The following is a 9,233-nucleotide window of genomic DNA, read 5'->3' as shown; positions in this document are numbered from 1 at the left end:
AAAGGAGGCAACAATAGACAAAGGAGAAAGGACAGCTTGTTCAATAAGTGGTGCTGGGAAAACTGGACAGCCACATGGAAAAGAATGAGATTAGAACACTCCCTAACACCATACACAAAAATAAACTCCCAATGGATTCAAGACCTAGATAGAAGACCAGACACTATCAAACTCCTAGAGGAAAACATAGGCCAAACACTCTCTGACATAAACGACAGCAACATCTTCTCAGATCCACCTATCGGAGTATTGACAATAAAAAGAAAAATAAACAAATGGGATCTAATCAAACTGAAAAGTTTCTGCACAGCAAAGGAAACCCTAAACAACACAAAAAGACAACCCACAGAATGGGAGAAAATCTTTGTGAATCAACTGACAAGGGATTAATCTCCAACATTTATAAACAACGTCTGCAGATCCATACCAAAGAAACAAACAAGCTTATCAAAAAATGGGCCGAAGATCTAAACAGACAGTTCTCCAAAGAAGACATACATATGGCCAAGAAACACATGAGAAGATGTTCAATGTCACTCATTATTAGAGCGATGCAAATCAAAACCACTCTGAGGTACCACCTTACACCAGCCAGAATGGCCATCAACCAAAAGTCTACAAACAATAAGTGCTCAAGAGAGTATGGAGAAAAAGGAATACTAGTACACTGTTGGTGGGATTGTCAATTGGTGCAACCACTGTGGAAAGCAGTGCGGAGATTCCTCAGAAAATGAAAAATACAACTCCCATTTGATCCAGCAATCCCACTCCAGGGCATCTATCCAGAGAAAACCACAAAGACACATGTACTCCAATGTTCATTGCAGCACTATTTACAATAGCCAAGACATGGAAACAACCTAAATGTCCATCAACAGAGGAGTGGATCAAGAAGAAGTGGTACATATACACAATGGAATATTACTCAGCCATTAAAAGGAATGAAATACCAGCATTTTTAGCAACATGGATGGACCTAGAAACTATCATGCGAAGTGAAGTCAGCCATACAATGAGACACCAACATCCAATGCTTTCACTGACATGCGGAATCTGAAAAAAGGACAGACTGAACTTCTTTGCAGAACAGATGCTGACTCACAGACATTGAAAAACTTACAGTCTCCAGAGGAGACAGTTTGGGGGGTGGGGGGATGTGCCTGGGCTGTGGGATGGAAATCCTGTGAAATCAGTGTTATGATCATTATACAACTACAGATGTGATAAATTCATTTGAGTAATAAAAAAATGGAAAAAAAAGATTGCAACACAGAAAAAAAAAAAAAGAAAACAGATTCTTTTCCATCATAAGATGTTGAGTATATAGCTCCCTGTGCTACACAATAGGTCTTTGTTGTTTACCTATTTTATACGTGTGTGTATATGTTATTCCCAAACTCCAGATTTATCTCTCCCCCACTATCCCCTTTGGTTTCCATAAGTTTGTTTTCTATACCAGTGAGTCTTTATCTGGTTTGTAAATCAATTCATTTGTATCATTAAAACAAAAAACAAAAACAAACAAAAAAATAAAATAAAATTGTCTCTTGAGAGATGAGCCCCCATGTTAAAATTGCAAACATGAAACTCATGCATTTAGATATGATCCCCATGGAAGAGTTTGGAGAGCTCCAGCCTAAGCACGGTATCCTCAAATTGGGCCAAGTACATTCAAGCCCTTTGGGCTGCAGTTCCTTAGGTTTCCTTACTGTTTTTGTTGTTGTTGTTGTTTTCCCTAGAAATAGAAGGTTCTTTTCCCTATCAAGCCTGAGGGGTCAATTAAAAAGAATGTCTAGCAATGAATTTTAGACCCGGAAAACACTCTGAACGAAATTTCTCCTGTTTCCATGCCTAGAGTTTTTCCAAATGTATTTGTTCTCCTTGAATGTTTTTTTTTCTCAGGGTAGTTAGTTAATGCCTGGAGGTTTTTTAATAAAGGTGGATTCACAGGTGTTTCTTTTGTAAGGTTTTGGTTATTCTGGCTATGCTGGTGAACTAAACTTGACCCTCTTGGCCAATGACAAAACAGCAGGTACTTTGGGAACAATTTTACTCTCCCTCCTTACTTTTTGACTACATCACAGAATTTCAGCTGGCAATCAACATACAAATAAGTAGGAGCAGATTCACTGTACTGACCTGACATTGTAATGTGTGCTAAAGAAACCTGAACCCTCAGATCCCTTTTATGGTCAGTTGCAACATCAGAGCATTTCTTACTCCACAGGATACCTCCGAAGACACTTACATCTAACAACATGAAAAGCCCCCAAGGGCACAGACTTGAAACGTCCACAAGACACAAACCTGGTATTTCTCTGTGTCCTTAATGTCCATGCAGAAGTGGAAGATTCACTGTCTCCTGATGCTAGTGATCCATTTCCAGAGATGTTTCTCCTCAGTTGCCACTGCCTGACCTGAAGCTCCCGGCAGGAATAATCAGAGATCAGGGTCCAAAGGACATTGAAATACTTACTTCCATGACTGGTTTTCCCTAATTATATGTCAGCTAATTTGATTATCTCTGCCTCTAGGATGTAGAATTTTGATGTAGTGAAAAAATTGATTGTAGAATTGGGGATGTCACTTTTCCACCATGCATTTTATGCTATCATTGTCCCTGGGAAGACTCATCAAATACTATATCAGAGCTATGAGTGAGGATCTTGTAAGTGATTGATTGAATGGCTGAACAAGGGGAGGAAACAACAAGGAGCCTGCCCTTCTTGAGAGCCTGTGTAGAATGCTTGCCTCACCAATCCTCTCATATGAAGGTATTGGTTGAAAAACATCTAAATTTCTCATTATAAAAGCTCAAATACAGAGAAGTAGTTCCAGGTTATTTTTTTTAACCCCCCATCAAGAGTTTCTTGATACAAGGCTCACCATTATATTGCTTGAAATCCTCTCACCTCAGCTTTTCACCCTCTTCTGAGTCCATCTTCCTTTGCAAGGGGCAAGAAGCTTCTGAAGCATCCACACAAGTCTTTTTCTCATTGTGGAACAGTCCTTTAAACCTCTCTCTTTCCTTCCCCAACGCCCTAACATTAGTAGGAGTTGTAGTGGGGTTACAGCAGAGAATGAATTTGGCCTCCCAAGAGATTTGGTTGCAGTCCTATTAGATTTCACCCCTCATCTCCCTTGATGAGTTTCCTAAGAGTCCTCTCTTCTCACCACACAAAACATGAATACTCATTCATATCATTTGGATAGTGATAAGCTGACATTAATTCCCAACACGATAATAAGGCTCAGAGAACTTTTTCTTATTTGTGTCTCTGTTTTGTTTTCTAAGGGATGCTACCATGATTCCCATGCAGTCAGGACCATAGGTAATGATGAGCTTAGATTCTAAAGTGGAAGGTTATGGGATGCAGACAGGAAATTCACCAGCTTATAAGCAGGGCTTGCAGGCCAGGACTTAGATGGGATTGGCTTTGTCCAAAAGGAGAGTGGACAATTGTGGGTAAAATACTGGCACTGTGCCAAGGGAGTTGATTTTTTTTAATCCTAGAAATACGAGGAGTTCCATTGTGGCTCTGCAGAAATGAACTTGACAAGTATCCACGAGGATGTGGGTAGGATCCCTTGCCTCCCTCAGTAGAATAAGGATCTGGTGTTGCCTTGAGCTATGCAGTAGGTCACAGACACAGCTTACATCCCACATTGCTGTGGCTGTGTGTAGGCCTGCAGCTGCAGGTTTGATTTGTCTCCTATTCTGGAACTTCCATATGCTGAAGGTCTGGCCCTAAAAAGAAAAATAAATAAAAAGAAGGGACTCCCCCCCACCACAGATCTCTAGGATATTTACTTCTTTAACATATGGAAAGAGAAGATTTGTCTCCTTGCCCCTTACTTCTGTCCTTAACCCCACTAAGCAAAAACACTCGGTAGTATAACCTGGCTCTTCCATTTCCATTTCATCCAAAGAGCCTGCAGATTTTGGATCCCTTTGTCAATTTATTTAGTGTTGGACCAAAAGGTACATGTCAGTCTCTACTCCAAGTTCTCATCCTCTCAAGAATTGCCCACAACTAATAGTCTAATGTGTTACCCTTTATGGCTAGTGTTCCAGATAAATGCCCATTCTGAGGGAAAGGTAAATTTCAGATAAATATGGAAAGTACTTGCAGTAAAGGTATGTCTGAAATGTTGCACAGGGTATAGTTAAGGCTAAATTAATGCACTATATGTGAAATGAAAAATTCAAATTTAGCTGGACATGTACTATTATTATTGCTTGCCTATGATCAACCTGATCTTTCAGTACATTGAATTTCAATAACTGTAGAATTTCTGGTTATAAAAATTAGGCCAGAAATAAAGGAGCCAGGATATAAGGATGAAGACAACTTTAAATATACTCAAATACATCAGATTATATTTTAATTTTCTTTTTAATTTTAAAAGATAAACTATGTTGTTATTTACAGAATGACTTTTATTTTTTTCCACTACATGTGGTTTACAGTGCTCATTCAAATTTCAATTGTTAACACTTAATTGTTTCCATCATAGTTGATTTAAAATGCTTTGCTCTATTCTGGTGTAAAGTAACCCACTAAAAAGGATATATATTCGGTCTCTTACATTAGCACCATCATTATCCATCACAATGGAAAATCCAGGGATGCATATTTGGGATAGAGGATCTGTATGATAAAAGGAAACAAGGCCTACAACAATGCGGACATGTATTATACCCATGGATGGGAAGACACAACAGAGAAAATGGTCAAAATCCAACAGAAGTTTTTTTTTTGTCAACATGGACAAACCTATTCTAAAATGTACAAAGAAAGATAAAGGAGCCAGAACATCAAACATAATTTCGAGAAAGCACATTAAAGTGCGAGGTGATTCGGCATATGAGAACGCTCTATGGAGGGCAGCTTGGCATTGTTGGAGGGATAGAAGCAGACAGAGTTCAGTGTACAGAGAGAGAATGCAGAAATAGATCCATAGCAATACAAGAGCCTGCGATGTTCTAATACGGAAGCTCAAGGGCAGTAGAATGGAATAGGGATAGGGTTTTTATCCGATACGAAAATGAACTCATCATGGAACATTCAGTGCAAATGTAAAATGTGTATAAATACAAACGATGCAACGTTTACCACACCTAAGAAAAAACAATTGGAGCAAACCTCTGGGTCCTCAGGCTTGGCAAAGGGGTCTTCCACATGACAAGAAAAACATTATCCCAAAAGGGAAGGAAAGAACAGAAAGTTGGACTTCATCAAAAGGAAAGAAAGGCCCTTCAAAACATACATGCACCCCAATGTCCACTGAAGCACCATTTGCAATAGCCAAGACAAGGGAGCAAGCTAAATGTCCATCGGCCGAGGCATGGATAAAGAGGATGAGGTTCATATGTACGGGGGGACATCACACAATCATACAAGAGAATGGAATCATGAACGCTGCAGCAGCAAGGATGGACCTGGAAATTATCATCCTAAGTGAAGGTGGACAGGGAAAGACAAACATCGTATGATGCCACTTCTAAGTGGAACCGAAAGAGAGGACACAAATGAACGTGTGCACGGAACAGAAACAGACTCCCAGCCTTGGAAAGCCCGATGGGTACCAAAGGAGCCAAGTCCGGGGCAGGAGGGACTGGGGGTTTGGGACTGGCTTCTGCACACGGAGTACATGGAATGACCGGCCAACAGGAACCTGTGGTAGAGCCCAGGGAACTCTAGCCAACAGTTAGCGATAGTCGATATGGGCATAGAATCTGAGGGAGAAGGGGTGTGTGTGTATGTATGACCGAATCACTTTGCGACACAGCAGGAAATAGCACAACATGCTACCTCACTGTCCTTTCAATCAAACTGAAGATAAGTACATCAATACTGCTGGAATAGGCAACAACAACATCAGCAACAATGAAAAGATAAGCGTTCTTCCCCATGACAGCCAAAACCCTACCCCAGACAGAAAACGGACCTCATCACATGGAAACATTTTCCTAGGTGAAAAGAAGCTACAGGTTTGGAGAAACTACCTGCCAACCACACATCTGACCCAAGTCTGGTGTCTCGAGGGAAGAAGGCACTGCCAAGACACGACCATAACAGCGGGACCTATTCCACCAGAAAATGGGCAAACGTTAGGAAGAGATGGGTCACCCACCACAGCACTGTGAGTCCTGAAGGCTGGGTCCACTGTGAGGCTTCCCGGGATCCTGCTGGCTACATGAGAACACTGGGTCAGGCAGAGGGCAGGAAGGATTGCAACAACACTGCTTCCAGGAACTCCCTTTGGTTTAGCCTCAGCCAGCTAAGCTGAAAAGGTGACAGCAGGCTCCAAGTGCTGGAGGTGTGGACCCCTTGGGCCAGGCTGGCTGGGACCCTTGGACCGAAGGCAGGTGTTCATGTGGGGGTGGGGGCCAGAAAGGTGGGCAGTGAGTTGTTCCCCATCAGGCTATGGAGAGCGGGGCCATGGGCATGCTTAAAGGAGGGTGCTGGGAATCCAATGTAGGAGCAGAGTTCTGTGAGGCCTGGACCTCATCTCACAGCCTGGCACTGGAACTCCCCTCTCAGCTTCCCTCTCAGTCACCTAGACTCCGTTCCTTCCAGAGCCTTATATGCCATGTGCTGTTACCCCCTGCCTCATGGCCTTGGGTCATGGGCTCTGATCCGGCTCGAGTGCCCTGCACTCTGGAAACGTCCCTCCCTCACTTTGGGGAGTCGATCCTCTTTCATCCCAACCCCAGGACTGATGTTCCTTTACTTTCAAAAGACCCTTCATCCCTTGCACTGGAGACACCTGCCAAAAGGGGCTACAACTCTATCACCTGAAGTTCATATGTGCAAGGCTTCTCCCCCAGGACCTCAGAACATGACCTTAGGTGGAGCAGTCTTTTCTTTGTCTTTCCGTTGCCTACGTTTGTTTGTTTGGATGGGGCAGCTGGGGCGGCATATGGAAGTTCCCAGGCTTGGCATCGGAACAATCCATCGATCGATCGGAGCTTTGGCAGCTGGCCTATGCCACAGCCACAGCAATGCCACATTTAAGCCGGGTCTGAGACCTACACCACAGCTCATGGCCACATTGGATCCTTCCCTTCCTGAGCGAGGCCAGGGATCGAACCTGAACACTCATGGTTCCTTCTCGGGTTCAGTTCCAGGGCACCACCACCGCAAGCCCTGCAGCAGAGTTTGTACAGGACGAGCTGAAATCAGGTCACTAAAGTGGCCCCGAATACAATCGGAAGGGTGCCCCTATAGAAAGGGCAAATATAGACCCTGAGTCCAACAGAGGGAGCTGATGTGAGGGCGCAGGCTGGAGATGGGCATCTGGAATCCAAGGAGAGTGGCCTCAGGGCCAACCCAGCTGGTTTATACCAGGATCTCAGAAGGCTGGTCTCCAAAACGGTGAGTTGATACATTCTTGTTACTTAAGCCCCATTGCCCGTAGGATTGGTGAGGGCAGCTGGAGCTGACCAATTCCCTCTGAAGGCCTGGGCACTCCCAGGGCAGGAAGGAGTCTCAAGGGAAGACACCCTCTCTGTCCCCAGCTGGGCTCCACCAGCATCCCCACTCCTACCTTCATCCTGGGACACTCTCCCTCTCATGTCCTCTCCCTTGTCCAGGGAGTCAGATGGAGGACCCCAACACAAAACGTAAGGACGGAGGACAGGAGGGGCTGTAGGGCCCCAAGGCAGCAGCAGGAGGAGACTTTGCTTTGGTTATTGGAGATTGCAGGCGTGGTTTGTGGGGTGGCCACTGTTGCACAGGAAGGCCAAGATGGGGCCCTGGACAGCTGATGGAGCTGGTGGGGGAGGGGTGGCTGTTTGCCAAATGGAGACTGGAGTTTGAGGCAGAGACAGGAGCACAGGAGCTCGGGGGGTCTGCACCAGGCCTGCTGCAGGACCTCGAGCATGAACAGCAGCAGGGGCCAGTCTCTGGGGGCACAAAGCCTGTGCCAGGCCCAGGAGAGCCAGCAGCCTGCAGAGACTGCCATGGAACCTTGGTGTGAGGAGGAGGGACCGTGGTCTCAGGGAGAGGCATGTGCTTCTGGATCTCATCGGTCCCATGGGAGAAGCAGGTGATATTGATGAAGATGCTGGGGTAGGGGGCATGTCAGCCATCTAAGCCCCAGCAGGCAATCCCCACGAGACACCCTGAAAAAGGGAGGTCACAGATGAGGGCACCCCCCCTGGGACCACCCTCCGGAGGACAGGGGACTTAGGCTGCAAGCAACAGAGCTAGGTCAGAGGAGTCTCTGCCATGCACGGTCACTCAGTTGTACTTCTGGGAAGTTCCAAACACTGGCATCCCATGGCTGATGAGCCTGTGTAAGCCATGCAGGCAGGCATGGGCGTCCTGATGGAGGAAGCTCCTGACTGACCCTCAGGACAATCACAGGTTTCAATCTATCAGCAGATGGGCCTCTGTGCCTGGAGAACCCCTGGAGGTCCAGAAGAAGGCACTGTCCAAGGCCGAGAAGGGACATAGGTACCAACAGGGCCCAAGAGAGCTGGTGTGGGAGTGGAGCCTGGCCAGCTCAAGCCCCTGCAGACCTCAGCTCTGGCAAGGCCCTGGGCTGCACCAGCACACCCCTAACCGGGACCCTCTTCCTTTCTCATTCCTTTAGACATCTGGTGTTCTCTCAAGGTCTTGGTTGAGCCTTTGCAGAAGATGCCCATACCCAGGCCTGGTGGAGGCAGACCGTCTTGCTCGGGATCAGTGGGGCTTAGAAACAGAGCAGCTGGGACTTCCTAGAGTTAATGTGCTCAGGGCCGGGCCATCTGGTGGGAAATCTCCTCATGTCATCAGCCAAAGGGAGGGTCTGGTCCTTGTGGCTGGGGGAGAGGGGCAGGGGCCATTGCCAGTTTCCAGGGCACCACAACAGGGAGTCCTGCAATCGAGGTTTTAAAGCAACAAGTGCAGGAGAGTGATAGCAACATACGGGAAGGACAGAGAGCCCCAAACAAGTTGAACCCAAACAGGCACGCAGCAAGACCTATTCTGATAAATATGGCCAAAGGTAAACAGAAAGGGAGGAGGCCAAAGGAAGCAAGAGAAAAGCAAGGCATTCATGATGAGGGAACCCCAATAAGGTTATCAGCAGTTTTCTCTACAGAAACACTCCAGGCCAGAAGGGGGTGGCGAGACCCACTGAAAGCACTGAAAGAAAGAACAAATAATCTGCCTCCTCCAAATACCCTCTCCAGCAAGACTATCATTTCAAATCGAAGGGGAAATCAAGAATTTCTCCAACAA

At 45.7% G+C, this 9,233-nt stretch overlaps 1 non-coding gene across 1 annotated transcript; it reads right to left on the bottom strand.

Annotated features, from left to right (window-relative positions):
- Positions 1-6,659: 6,659 nt before the first annotated feature.
- On the bottom strand, positions 6,660-6,750 carry MIR9791-1 (microRNA mir-9791-1). Its single transcript, NR_128472.1, has one exon. It is a non-coding gene; the product is annotated as a microRNA 9791-1 (primary transcript).
- Positions 6,751-9,233: the final 2,483 nt, after the last annotated feature.

The sequence above is a fragment of the Sus scrofa genome, chromosome 14 (assembly GCF_054392235.1).
Source record: "Sus scrofa isolate SSC_HxYL_T2T_F1_AM1 chromosome 14, Sscrofa_HxYL_maternal_Yorkshire_Landrace_v2.0, whole genome shotgun sequence".
NCBI lineage: Eukaryota > Metazoa > Chordata > Mammalia > Artiodactyla > Suidae > Sus > Sus scrofa.
This window is presented reverse-complemented; position numbering and strand designations above follow the sequence as displayed.